The 13915-nt window shown below is 45.3% G+C and overlaps 1 protein-coding gene across 1 annotated transcript in view; it reads right to left on the bottom strand.

Moving 5' to 3' along the window:
• Positions 1-11769, bottom strand: part of LOC121276872 (amyloid-beta A4 precursor protein-binding family A member 1-like) — a 157356-nt gene extending 145587 nt beyond the window's left edge. The window contains exon 1 of the mRNA XM_041185463.1: positions 11708-11769. The gene's annotated coding sequence lies outside the window, so the exon portion shown is untranslated. The remainder of the gene's footprint in view (positions 1-11707) is intronic.
• Positions 11770-13915: the final 2146 nt, after the last annotated feature.

Below are 13915 nucleotides of genomic sequence, written 5' to 3'. Positions count from 1 at the left end.
TTTTCACCAACGCCAATGTGTAGCGAACTTATGACTCAAACCATCACTCCCAAAATTTACATGCCTGTGTTCAAACAAACAAGCTCAGCCATCACATTAATGGCAGGTAGTACTCTTATAACATGGTTTAAGTTGTGCACACGTCTATTATCATAGGTATGTACAATTTGTACAATACTTGGGCATCAAAGGTGTTAAAATATTAAGTCAGAATACGAGTAGTATATGGGTAGCCCGGTAGATCTAGAAATGTGTATGCAATGAGTACTAGTGATCTATCCAATCACTTCTTCAAAGATCCATAGTACTGGCCTCACTTAACCAACTAATTTTAATTCAAATTACAAATACCAAGCATTTACAATGGACATTCGTCTTGCTAATCTATAGTTTATCTTTCTCTGCCATCTTGGGCAGAGCTGTGTGGATGACCACCATCTCATTCCCTGAGCCAGTTTGCAATTTTGAGGAGGGCTGGGGACATCTGAAATTCTGCTTATTTTTTCCAGAAATTCTGGAACACTTGTTCCTCCTCCAGCACATCTATCACTTCACTGTCACCTTCATTTTGTCAAACATCATTGCAAAATGTTTAACGCATCCCCCATACAGTCAAGCTCTTGTTACGCTGTGTGTGTGCTTCAGAAAGCTCTTATGTTGTCCTTTCAAATTGTAACTTAAGAAATAGGAGCAGAAGGTCATTCAGACCTTCAAACATGTTTCAGCTTTTAAGAAGACTATGGGTGATCTTTTACCTCAATTCCACTTTCCCGCCCTATCCCTATGTCCCTTGATTCTCTTACTGCCCCAAGAACCTGTTGATCTCTGTCGTGGGAATTTCCTCAACATCTGGGCATCCACAACCCTCTGGGTTAGAGGATTTGCTGGAGTTCAAAAGAATGGGGGGTTGGGGGGGGGCGGAATCTCATAGAAACCTATAAAATTCTAACAGGACTAGACAGGGTAGATGCAGGAAGGATGTTACCCATGATGGGGGAGTCCAGAACCAGAGATCACAGTCTGAGGATACAGGGTAGACCATTTAGGACTGAGATGGGGAGAAATGTCTTCATCCAGAGAATGGTGAGCCTGTGGAATTCGCTACCACAGAAATAATTGAGATCAAAACATTGTATGTTTTTAAGAAGGAATTAAATATAGCTCTTGGGGCAAAAGGGATCAAAGGGTATGGGGAGAAAGCAGGAGCAGGCCATTGAGTTGGATGATCAGCCATGATCATAATGAATGGCGGAACAGGCTTGAAGGGCCGAATGGCCTACTCCTGCTCCTAGTTTCTATGTTTCAATTCCAAATGTTCACAACCATTTGAGTGAAGAAATTTCCTCTTATCACAGTCCAAAATGGCCAACCCTTTACCCTGGAGGCTGTGACCCAGTGTTCTTGATTCCCCAGACAGGGGGAAACATCCTCCCAGTATCTACCCTCTCAAGCCCCTTGGGAATGTTGTATGTTTCAATAAGATCACCTCACAAGCTTCTAAATTCTAGAGAATAGAGGTATTATCAGCAAGATGGATGCTGGGCTGAATTTTACAGGATGGGGTGCAGTTAGAGCGAGGCGGGGAGGTGGGGGGGGGGGGAGGGGGGTGGTTTATATTGCTCACCCTCTCCAGAAGGAAAGTCAGTGTTGCTCCAACCAACATTCAACACGGCCGCCCGGCCACAATAAAAGCGCTGCTAGCAGGCGACATGAACAAGGCAGGATACTTTCCCACCTCTGAGAGCTGCGGCCAATCTGATCGGCTAGCAGTCCCAGAACTCAGTATTGGGCACTGCTGGAACTGCAAGTAGGCCCCAGGATGAGGAGGACAAGGATGCTGGAGTGAGGTAAGTCAGGGGTAACTGTGGAGGGAGGGATCGAGGAGCCTAGGGAGAGGGATGAGGAGGGGGGGCTTTGGAAGCCAGGTGGGACGTCCAAAGTGGGGGGTGAAGAGTAACATCTTAACAGAGGGGTTGGGAAGTGCCTCTGATGTGTGCGGGTCAACCCCACCCCTCCAACCAAGGGAGGTACCCCCCATTCCTTCCTGCCTTTTAAGCAGTTTATTTAAAAAAATGTCTTGCCCAGTCCCAGCTGCCTGCCCAAGCCAACAGTTTTACAGTACGGGAATCATAATATTTGGATCGATTTGCTTGGTAATACGGTAAGTCAGCCCACCTGTATTATGGGGAACTGGGTTGAGGGTGCGCAGGAAGGCAGTGGGCTAGCCACCTATCATACTTTACGTGCCTTCCCACCAAAAACATGCATATCAGGAGGGCTGTAACCAGCCTTAAATTTTTCCAAAATTCAGACTGAGCTCCCAGTGCAGTACTGAGGGAGTGCTGCTCCGTCAAAGATACCGTCTTTTGGATGAGGCTTTAAACCAAGACCCCATCTGCCTTCTCACGGAGCGCAAAAGATCCTACTGCACTGTCTGAAGATTTTCTTTAGTGTTCTGGCCAATTTCTATCCCTCAAACAACATTAGTAATAAAAAAAATTATCTGGTCATTACCACATTGTCGCTTGTGGAAGCTTGCTGTGTTCTAATTGGAACCACGTTTCTGAAGCTGCAACAGTGACTACACTTCAGAAAGTCATCTGTTGACTGTAAAGTGATTTGGATTATGAATGGTTGTGAAAAGCACTATATAAATGCAAGTCTTTCTTTTTCATTATTGTTAGCTTTAGTGTCATTATGTAGCATTTAGTTTAGCTTGAGAAAACAGCTATGTTAAGTTTATCATTACAAAGTGGCTAACAACTCATTTTTTAAAAATTGTAATTATGATAAAGGGCTGAAAATAGGTTTACAATGGGGCCCACTTTAATAGTTGTAAACCTACAGAAAAGGTCAATCGGACCTCCGATAGTTACCATACAATTTGTGAAGGTAAACAGAAAATGCTGGGAAAACTCAGCAGGTCTGACAGCATCTGTGGAGAAAGAAACAGAGTTAAGGTTTCGAGTCCGTGTGACTCTTCAGAGAACTGGAAATGTGATGAAATGTATACTGTTTAAGTGAGGGGTGGAGCTGGATAGAAGGCTAGCAATAGGTGGGGGCAAAGGAGAGACTGACAAAGATGTCATGAACAAAAGGACAGAGGTAAGTGCTTGTTCTGCTATTATCACATCTGCTTTCTTACCTTTGAAACTATCAGCACCTTTTTTAGCACTATTACTATTAACATTGCCTTTGTCCTTTTGTTAATGACATATTTGTCAATCTCTCCTTTACCCCCACCTATCACTGGCCTTCTATCCAGCTTCACCTGCTCCACCCCCCCTTAAACAGTTTAAATTTCATCACATTTCTACTTCTCTTTAGCTCTGAAGAGTCATACAGACTCGAAACATTAACTGTCTTTCTCTCCACAGATGCTGTCAGATCTGCTGACTTTTTCCCGCATTTTTTGTTTTTGTTTCAGATTTCCAGCATCTGCAGTGTTTTGCTTTTATCCTGGCTGGTGAAGGTCATTGCTACCACCACTGCAGTTGCTTCTGCTGAACAGACAATGTAAATAGAGCCTGAGAGCTTCTTCCTTGAACGAGGCCCAATGAGTCCCCATTCACCTCCGCTTGGCTGAATTTGTTTTCACATTGAACAACTTCTCCTTTCACTCCGCTCACTTCCTCCAAATACAGGAACCAGTCCTAAGCATTCCTGCCTTTATGCGAGTTGAGTGTAACGTTCTTTGTTCCAGTCCTACACAAGATCCTTTCCTCACCTCATTTCCCAGTACATCGATGACTGTATTGGTGCCATTTCTGGCTCTCACTCCGAACTGGAAAACCTGATCAACTTTGCTTCCAATTCTCTCACCTTCAAGTGGTCCATCTCCAGCTCTTCCTTTCCCTACCTCAATTCTCTTTGTCCATCTCTGGAGATAGGCTATCATTTAATATTCAGTACAAGCCCACAGGTTCCTACAGCTGCCTCAGCTACACTTCCTCACAACCCACTTCCTGTAAAGGCTCTGTTCCATTCTCCATCACAACTGCTCTGATGAGCAGTCCATAGTTACGATGTCTTCCTTTTCCTCACCGCTTTTGGCAGGACCCTCCCCCTTGTCCATTCTATTTCCTGCACTTCTGCTCTCACTCTTTCCCCTTCCTCCCAGAACCAGGATTGGGTTCCCCTGCCCTCATCTTCCACCCACCAGCCTCCTTACTGACTGGATCACTCTCTTCCATTTTCGCCACCTCCAGCATGATGCTGCCAAAACACATTTTCCCCCTCCCCTTGCAGCATTCCAAAGGGATTGTTCCCTCAGAGACAGCCTGGTCCACTCCAACATCCCCACTCCTGCCCACATTACCTTTCCATGTAAGAGCAGGAGACGCAACACCTGCCTTTTTATCTCCTCTCTTTCGATTGTCCAAGGCCCCAGACACTCCTTCCAGGTAAAACAGTGATTTACTTATACTTCTCTCAATTTACTATACCATATTTACTGCTTACAAGCCTGTCTGTTCTACACTGGGGACAGTACCTGAAAGAACAGTTCCGTTCAGTCTGCAAGCATGACCCTGAACTTCCGGTCGCCTGTCATTTTAATTCTCCATCACACTCCCACTCTGACCTCAGCCTCTTGCGACGTTCCCATGAAGCTCAGCGTAAGCGTGAGGACCAGCACCTCGCCTCTCGATTCGGGACTTAACAGCCTTCCAGGCTCAAGTGAGTTCAACAATTTCAAATCATTCGCCTCCATTTATTTGGACTATAGTTATTGGTTATAGTTATGATTCTGCCAATTCCATTCACGCTTCCTTTAGACTCATCTTATTTGTCTCTTTACCATTTCCTTTTGCCTTGCGCCATCATCCCTTTTGTCATTTAATCACTCCCGTCTTCCACCCTATCGCACGCCTTCCCGTTTGTTCTTCCCCCCTCTCTGTATACGTTACATCTCTAACTTTTCCCAGTTCCGATGAAAATTCATAAACCTGAAATGTTAATTCTGTTGCTCTCTCCACAGATCCTGCCTGACCTGCTGAGCATTTGCAGCATTTTCTGCTTTTATTTCAGATGAACAGCATCCGCGGTATTTGTTTATTTATTGATGTGAAAAAAACTCCAAGCTTGTGAAATGTAAAATATCACACAATACAGGGTAAAATCCCTCACAGGGAATTAACAACATTTCCTATCTTTGAATTCAAACTTCAAAATTAAATTTAAAGTTCCAACGTGCTGTCCATCCACCGAAGAATAACAAATGGACAGGGCAATACAAGGGTGCATGTAACCAAAATACAGAAGTTTCTGTAGCCAACTCATATCTCAGAAACATCACGCAGCCTGATTTTAACTCGATGTAAGTGGGTGGGTTTTGAATGAGTTAAAACTTTTTCCCATAAGTCATGAGAATCTAAAATTATAAAATGGGTAATAGAGGCACTGGGAAAGGTGAAAAAAAAAGATTTACTGGAATGGTACCCAAACTGAGCGATTATACCCATTAGGAAAGACTGAACAGGCTGGGGCTCTTTTCTCTAGAAAAGCAACAACTATGGGCTGATCTGATCTGATCTCTTTCTCTCTCTTCAGGTACCATGTCCTAAGAAGGCATTGACGACCTCCATGTTAATTTTACTCTAGAGGCATGGATCATCTTCCTTGGTCTTTAAAATCATTACAGAGTTTGATAGGGTAGGCGTAGCAAAGATGTTTCCATTTGTGGAATGAGGGGGCCCACAACTATAAAAGGAAAATCAGGAGGGACTTCTTTACCAAGGGTGTGGGGAGAATGTGGAACCCGCTACTACAGGGAGTGGTCGAGGTGAATAGTATAGACACATTTAAGGGGGAAGCTGGACAGACACATGAGGGAGAAACAAATACAAGGATATGTTGACAGGGTAAGATGAAGTAGGGTGAGAGGAAGCTCATGTGAAACATAAATATCGGCACAGACCAGTTGGGCTGAATTGCTGGTTTCAGTAATGTAATTCTATATAATTTCATTCAGTTGTCACAGCCTATCCCAATGAGCTATAGCACATTCGATCAGATATGAGCACCACACAATTACCTCTGCAGGGTGAGCCTCAAGGGTTGTCAGGAGGCTGCCTGGGACTTTCCAGAGCAGATAGTCCAATCTCCTCACCAAAAGAATATGGATTTATAAATTGGATTTATAGACTACACATCCCAGCCAGCAGCACAGTATGATTAATATCTTTACAGATCAGACTGTCTAGATAAGTAACAGGGAGGTTAGGAGGCCACAAGGGTTTGTTATTTTCGTAACATGTTTCCAATTGAAAAATGTACACTTTAGTGTCAGCAAAGATTAGTCAGTTGGGTATGAGGAGCGAGGATGAGAGGAAAAGAGTCGCAAAAACATTAAAATCTATTTCTTTACAAGGAATTCTTGCCAAAATCTATTTTCAATTTTGTTTTCCTTCTCACTCACAAACTTTATGATTGAGATTGCCGAATTCCCAGAATCCTTTTTCAGATTGGGGCAAATTGTCAACTTTTTTAACTGTTCAACTCAGGGCCTTTTTCCAGTAAAAATAAAGACCCTATTTTTCCTGCATCAGCAAGATTATCAACACATGGACCATGCATCTGGCCATCTGACCCCCCAACCTAAGCAATGTTCAATAACAGCTGGGTTACAGTATTTACAGTTATTTGGCTGAATCACGAAGGATAGAAGACAGAAACAGCAAGTTACAAACACAATTTTTTTTTAAAAAATGGGGAAAATGATGCATTGCTTATTCAGCGCAACAACTTGCATTTGTACAGCGGCTTTAACACGGTCAAACGTCCTAATGCGCTTGATAGAAGTGTTATCACACAAAATTTGACATTGAGCCACATAAGGAGGGATGACCAAAAGCTTGGTCCAGGTTTATCAACTGAGTGTAAAAGAAAGAGAGAGGTTTAGCAAGGGAATTGCAGAGCCCAAGGTCTCGGCAGCTGAAGGCATGGCCAGCGATGGTGGCGCGATTAAAATCTGGGAGCAAAAGGTCAGAGTGGGAGGAACGCCAAGATCTTGGTGGGATGTATGGCTGGAGGTGGCTACGGAAACAGAATTGAAAAGGTTTTAAAAATCTGCCTCAGAGGGCAGCTATAACATGGCATTTACTGTGTACAGTTTTGGGTTTCCTTACAAAAGGAGGGACTGACTTGCATTGGAAGCAGTTCAAAGAAGGTTCACTAGATTGATTCCTGGGATGAAGGGGTTGTCTTATGAGGAAAGGGTGAGCAGGTTGGGTCTAGAGTCATTGGAGTTTAGAAGAATGAGAGTCGATCTTATTGAAGCATAAGATTCTGAGGGGTCTTGAACAGCTAGATTGTTGGGGAACCTAGGGAGAACGGTTTTCAAAATAAGAGGTCTGTCCCATTTAAGACAGAGATGAGGAGGAATGTCTTCTCTCAGAGGTCATTAATCTTTGAAATTTTCTACCCCAGTGATCAGTGCAGGCTGGGTCATTCAATTACAATCAAGGCTGAGTTAGACAGATTTTTAATCTACAAGGGACCAAAGGATCATGGGGACAGACAGGAAAGTAGGATTAAGGTTACAATCAGTTTAATCATGACCTTGTTGAATGGCGGAGCAGGTTAGAGGGGCCGAATGGCCTACTCCTACTTCTCACGTATTCCCTGTCACAAGCCACTCAAAAGTAAATTCCAGTAGATTCTTTAGATAGGTGCTTGGAAAGTAAAGTACAGAGAGAAGGCAGGAGAGTGGAATTAAATTAGACGGCTCATGTGGAGATAAACACTTGTACAAACTTGACGGGCCTAATGGCCTGCTCCTGCGCAGCAACATTCTACATATTAACACTGAGAAAAGATCATTTGACTTGGTAAACAACACATTGGCATTACTGGTTTCAGACATGGCTGACAGAATGCAAATGAGAGTGATTAATAGAATTCCATCTAGAATACAAAAGCCAGATAGTTTTAAAGCTCCTCTCTTTATCTGTCTGTTGATAAGTTTTAATTCATACAATCAGCATTTTCATTCAACAACTTGCCTGCATTGATATAGCACGTTTAATATAGTGAAACGTCCCAGGGCACTTCAGGAGAACATTATCAAACAAAATTTGACACCAAGCCATGAACAGAGTTTTTTTTTATTCTTCCATGGGATGTGACTTGTGCCTTCTAGATGGTGAACAGGCTTTGGGGAGTCAGGAGGTGAGTTACTCGCCGCAGGATTCCCAGTCTCTGACCTGCTCTTTTAGCCACAGTACTTATATGGCTAGCCCAGTTCAGTTTCTGGTCAATGGTAATCTCCAGAATGTTGATAGTGGGGGATTCAGTGATGGTAATGCCATTGAATATCAAGGAGTGATGGTTCGATTCTCCCTTGTTGGAGATGGTCATCGTATGGCACTTGTGTGACGGGAATGTTACTTGTCACTTATCAGCCCAAGCCTGGATATTATTAGCCCAAGTCCAGGTCCTGCTGCATATGGACACAGGATGCTTTGATATCTGAGGAGACGAATGGTGCTGAACATTGTGCAATCATCAGCGAACATCCCCACTTCTGACCTCATGATGGAAGGAAGGTCATTGATGAAGCAGCTAAAGATGGTTGGGCCGAGGACACTACCCTGAGGAACTCCTGCAGTGATGTCCTGGAACTGAGGTGACTGACCTCCAACAACCACAACCATCTTCCTTTGTGCTAGGTATGACTCCAACCAGTGTAGAGTTTTCCCCCAATTCCCATTGACTCGAGCTTTGCTAGGGCTTTGTGATGCCACACTCAGTCAATTGCTGCCTTGATGTCAAGGACAGTCACTCTCTCCTCACCTCTGGAGATCAGCTCTTTTGTCTACGTTTGAACCAAGGCTATAATGAGATCTGGAGTCAAGTGGTCCTGGTGGAAACTAAACTGAACAGGTTATTGCTGTGCAAGTCACACTTGATAACATCGTCGATGGCACCTTCCATCACTTTGCTGATGATCGAGAGTATATAGGCGGTATCTGGCCAGATTGGATTAGCGAATGGGACATACCCAGGCAATTTTCTATATGGCCAGGTAGATGTCAGTGTTGTAGCTGTACTGGAACAACTTGGCTAGGGGTGCAGCAAGTTCTAGAGCATAAGTCTTCAGTACATTGCTGGAATATTGTCAGGGCCCATAGCCTTTGCCGTTTCCTGTGCATGCAGCCAATTTTTGACAAAACAGAGTGAACTGAATTAAAGACTGGCATCTCAGGAGTAAGCCTGGAGGGATCATCCATTCAGTTCATCTGGCTGTGGATGCTTGTAAACACTGGTATTTTTAAGGAACATCTTGAAAGAAGGGAGAAAGGTAGAGAGGTTTACAGAGGGAATTACAGAGCTTAAGCTCTAGGCAGCTGATGTCACAGTTGCCAATGGTGGAGCAGTTAAAATCGGGGATGCTCAAGAGGCCAGAATTAGAGAACACATACTTCAGAGGGTTATAGGGGCTGGAGGAGATTACAGAAATAGGGAGGGTTGTAGGCGCTGGAGGGGTAACAGAGATAGGGAGGGTTGTACGGGCTAGAGGCAGTTACAGAGATAGGGAGGGTTGTAGGGGCTGGAGGAGGTTACAGAGATAGGGAGGGTTGTAGGGGCTGGAGGTGGTTACAGAGATAGTGAGGGATGAGGCCATGGAGGAATTTAAAAACAAGAATGAAAATTTAAACATCAAGGTCTTGTTTAACCAGGAACCATTCGGTACTGAGGGAATTAGGGGATGTGGGGTTAGAGGGGAAGGTGGAGCTGAGGTTGAAGATCAGACATGAGCATGTTTGAAGAGCTGAAGGACCTCCAGCTCCTATGAGCTAATTCAGGTCAGTGACGACAGGGGTGAAGGGTGAATGGGACTTGGTGCGAGTTAGGATACAAGCAGCATAGAGCCATTAGGCTGAAAAGGTTATTGACACAGTAGGGACAAGGGCATGAGGTGACTTAAACAAGAGGGTGAGAAGAATAAATCTGAGGCACTGGAGGACAGTGAGCCAATATAGATCAGAGAGCAGATGGGCGAGAGACACTTGGAGCGAATTAGGATATTGTCAGCAGAATTTTGGATGAACTGAGACAGGGGCAGTGATGGGCGACACTGTGGTGGTGGAAGTGGACGGTCTTTGTGACAGAGAGGTTATGTGGTCAGAAACTCGGCCTCAGGGTCCAATACGACAGCAAGGTTGCAAACATTTCAGTTCAACCAGAGGCCCGGACCTGGGGAGGGGCTGGAATCAATGGCGAGGCAGAAGAGTTTGTGGCAATTTCAGTCTTCCCAATATTTAAATTGGAGGAAATTGTGGCTCATGCAAGTCTGGATACTGAACAAAGAGCCTGACATCTCAGAGACAGTGGAGGGGGTCAAGACAGGTGGCGGAGAGGTAGAGCTGGGCTTTGTGAGCCTACATCTGGAAGCTGACCCCACAACTGCAAGACAGTGTGACCAGGGGGGCAGCTTGTTATTGAAGAAGCCATTCCTGAAGACCAAACATTCAATGAATGAATGGAATTTGTTATTAGAAAAAAAAGAGTGGACACAACTGTCACGGTTCAAAATTTTAAGTCTGTAGTTTACCTCCCACACAACAGTCATCAGGTTTCAATCCGTTTGTAGCTATGGACCACAGCATTCACATGGAGTAGATGTTACTCAGATTTTTAAACGAATCTTTTACTTTCCTGACCTACTGAAGTTCTCATTGCTGGTTGTAAAGAACTCCAAAAAAAAACTTAAATGAGTGAAAAGTCCTTCGGACATTTCTTCAAAAAATTCACTAGGACACATGAGTGCAAGTTGCAGAATTTAACTGCTCTTGCGCTCTCTCTCTCTCTTCTGAACTGTAGACAGAATTAATTTCTTAAACTACACAGAGATATGCAAAATGGTAAAGGTGACATCCTAACAGCAATGCCAGTTGTTATATTTACTAAAAATGTAGTTCGAGACATGATTTTAGATTGCCTTTTGTATTATTGATGGAGGCAGTGCTGTCAAATTATCATCGCAGTGAGACAAATTACAGTTAGCAAGCCAAATACTGACACCTAGTCACCTTTTTAAAAAAATAGAAGGATTCCTCCAGTCTGATCTTGGAAGAATGCATGGGTAGATTACAGATTAGCTGACATAAATCTGACCAAGCATAAAGCCTTGTTGCTCTCAGATAGCATCACCACCCTCTGGCTTAAGACAATACATGTAGGTGTTCCTCCCACACCCCACCCCCCTCCCTCCCCTGTATCATTTACCTGTAAACACACCAACAAGCGAAATGCTCACACAAGATCTTAAGAGCCTTTCCCCCTTGCAGCCTGCCAGCCATAAGCCTGCTAGTGTACAACCTCAGCAAGATGCCACATCAACACGACAAAGCATTTACTGCAGCAGGATCCTCAAGAAACTGATGGGCGAGAGAACAGCATCTTCACAATAAGATGAGCCATCTCTTGGATGTTCCAGTCAATGCACAATTCAGAAGGGGGAAAAAAATCACTGGAGGGACTTATGTATATATATCATCTAGGTCAAAAACCCATTTGTATTGTGCAATATGCTATTTCTTTCAATGCGCTGTGATTTCAACATGTTTTTTTTTCTTGCATTAAAGGGGTCTTTTGCATCCTTTCCCTCCACCTTTTTGCATCTGTCGCAAACCCACTCTGCAAATGAATAAAATCATTCTGCTAAATAAAAGGAGAATTGGAATATAACCTTGCTGCCACGTACCTGTGATTCCTAAAGCCCAAGATCTGGAGTTGATTGCATTGCGTGCACTTTGCCCCTTTTCTTGCAATTGTTTAAACCCACCCCCCCCACCCCCCTCTTTGCTGCCTGCTGATGCTCCCTGTGTTTCTTGCAGACACACACTCAGATTTGCAGAAGGACTCAGGCAGGAAGTGGCCCCGGTGCGCGAGGACGCTGCAGGGCGAGACGCGCCTGCGCCAGGCGGCCGGTGGCCGGCGGCCGGCCGGCCTCCCTCCCGGAGGAGGAGGGGGGGGGTGAACCGCGTTCAGGGCGCAGGTGCCGCAGCCGGGCCCGGGAACGTCGGCTCAAGGCGCAGGCGCCGCAGCCGGACCCGGAGTCGAAGTAACGGTGGAGGTCCATCTATTTGCACGGCCAGTGGTCACTCTTCGTACTCGGGAGTCACACACCCAGTGGTCACTCTCTATCCCCCAAGGGTCACCCTTCGTACCCAGAATTCACACACCCAGTGGTCACTCTCTATCCCCAATGGTCAGTCTTTGTACCCAGGAGACACACACCCAGGGGTCACTTTCTGTCCCCCAGTGGTCGAACTTTGTCCCCAGCAGTCACTCCCATACCCCAAGTGTTACTCCCTGTCCCCCAAGTGTCACTCTCTATGCCCCAGTGGTCTGTCTTCATACTCAGGTGTCACTCCCAATCTAGGGGTCACTCTCCAGCCCCAGGCGTCACTCCCACACCTACTGGTCATTCTCCATCTCCCAGGAAGTCAATCCCATACCCAGTGGTCACTCTTTATCTCCCATGGGTCACTCTCCATCCACCAGGGGTCACTCCCATACCTAGGAGTCGCTCTACACCACCAGTGATCACTCCCATACCCACTGGTCAATCTCTATTCCCCAAGAATCACTCCAGTATCCAACGTTCGTTCTTTATCCTCCAAGGGTCACCCCCATACCCAGGGTCACTCTCCAACCCCAGAGGTCATGCCTACTCCCAGGGGTCACTCCATCTCCCAGCTGAGGGACACCTAGACTCCATCCATTACCAGGGATCCATCTGCCCCTCCCCCAGCCCACTCTGGATCACTGAGCAGAATCAAACCCCAAGGATCATCACAGACTCACCTGCTCCCTCCCCAAGGGAGAGCTCAGGCTCACTTCTAACCCAAGGCTTATCCAAGCTGAAGATCTCCTTTGATCACCTTGGGCTCCAATTCAGTCTCATCCATGACAGCATCTCAGCACAGTATGATCCTAATGTAATAGACCAGGTTCAGTCTCATTCCAGGAATCTCACCAGGTGAAATCAAGCCACAGCCCCAAGGATCCCTGCAGATTGCACTGCAACCCTAGAATCTCACTGGATCTAATCCAGCTACACACCAGGAATTCTATTGGGTGCAGTTCAACCCTGAACCTGCGAATCTCCCCAGTCCAAACAGCAAATATCTCACAACCCAATCTGACCATATCATGGGGATCACATGCCAGGGATCATCTGAGACCCAGCTGCACTCTGACAATCACACCATCCTGAGTCCAGTTCAACTTCAAGGACAATACTGGAACCATGTCATCACTGGTGGGGGAGAGCGTGTGGTCAGATTGCAGGCTGCCCCACCTCTCCAGGATTGACTAAAAGGTGCAGGGCTGCTCTGATTTTGCTAATGTGCGATTTTCTGGTCAAGGCGAGTTGCACACAGCAGGAGCATCCAATGACAGATTGGAATGCACCAACATTCACCTGTGCGTGTGTCATTGCCTACATATATGTATTAGCATGTGTGGCTTGTATATGTGTCATTTTTCAGTATGCATCTTCAAATGTTGTAATTATACTGCAGGCAAGGACTTCGCAGTATCTCACACACTGTTTCACGGTCTGGCACCCCCTGGCTTTCGGTCCTTAATGACTGAAGTCAGGTTTTGAGTTCTTGCAATGTCCTTGATGTCAAGAGGGTTAATATCGCAATGCTATGTGTTAAGGAAAGTGTCAGTAAGGGGCCCAAGTTCAGCATTTTGTATCACACAGAGAGATTTACACTTGTAGAATCCTCAAGAGATGTTCAGATGCCTGATGCTTGTAGCTGTCTCACTCCCTCCTTGCAGTCCCTCGCTTCCCGGGGGAGTTTGATGGTCTCTGAGACATTTCGTGTGGGACAAACTGAGATATGTATAGATTCCAGGGATCCTGCGGGATACAGAGCAGGTAAGGATAGCAAAAGAC

Source organism: Carcharodon carcharias, chromosome 4, assembly GCF_017639515.1.
Source record: "Carcharodon carcharias isolate sCarCar2 chromosome 4, sCarCar2.pri, whole genome shotgun sequence".
In the NCBI taxonomy this organism is placed as follows: domain Eukaryota; kingdom Metazoa; phylum Chordata; class Chondrichthyes; order Lamniformes; family Lamnidae; genus Carcharodon; species Carcharodon carcharias.
The sequence above is the reverse complement of the archived record's forward strand: the minus strand, read 5'-3'. Positions and strand labels throughout refer to the sequence as shown.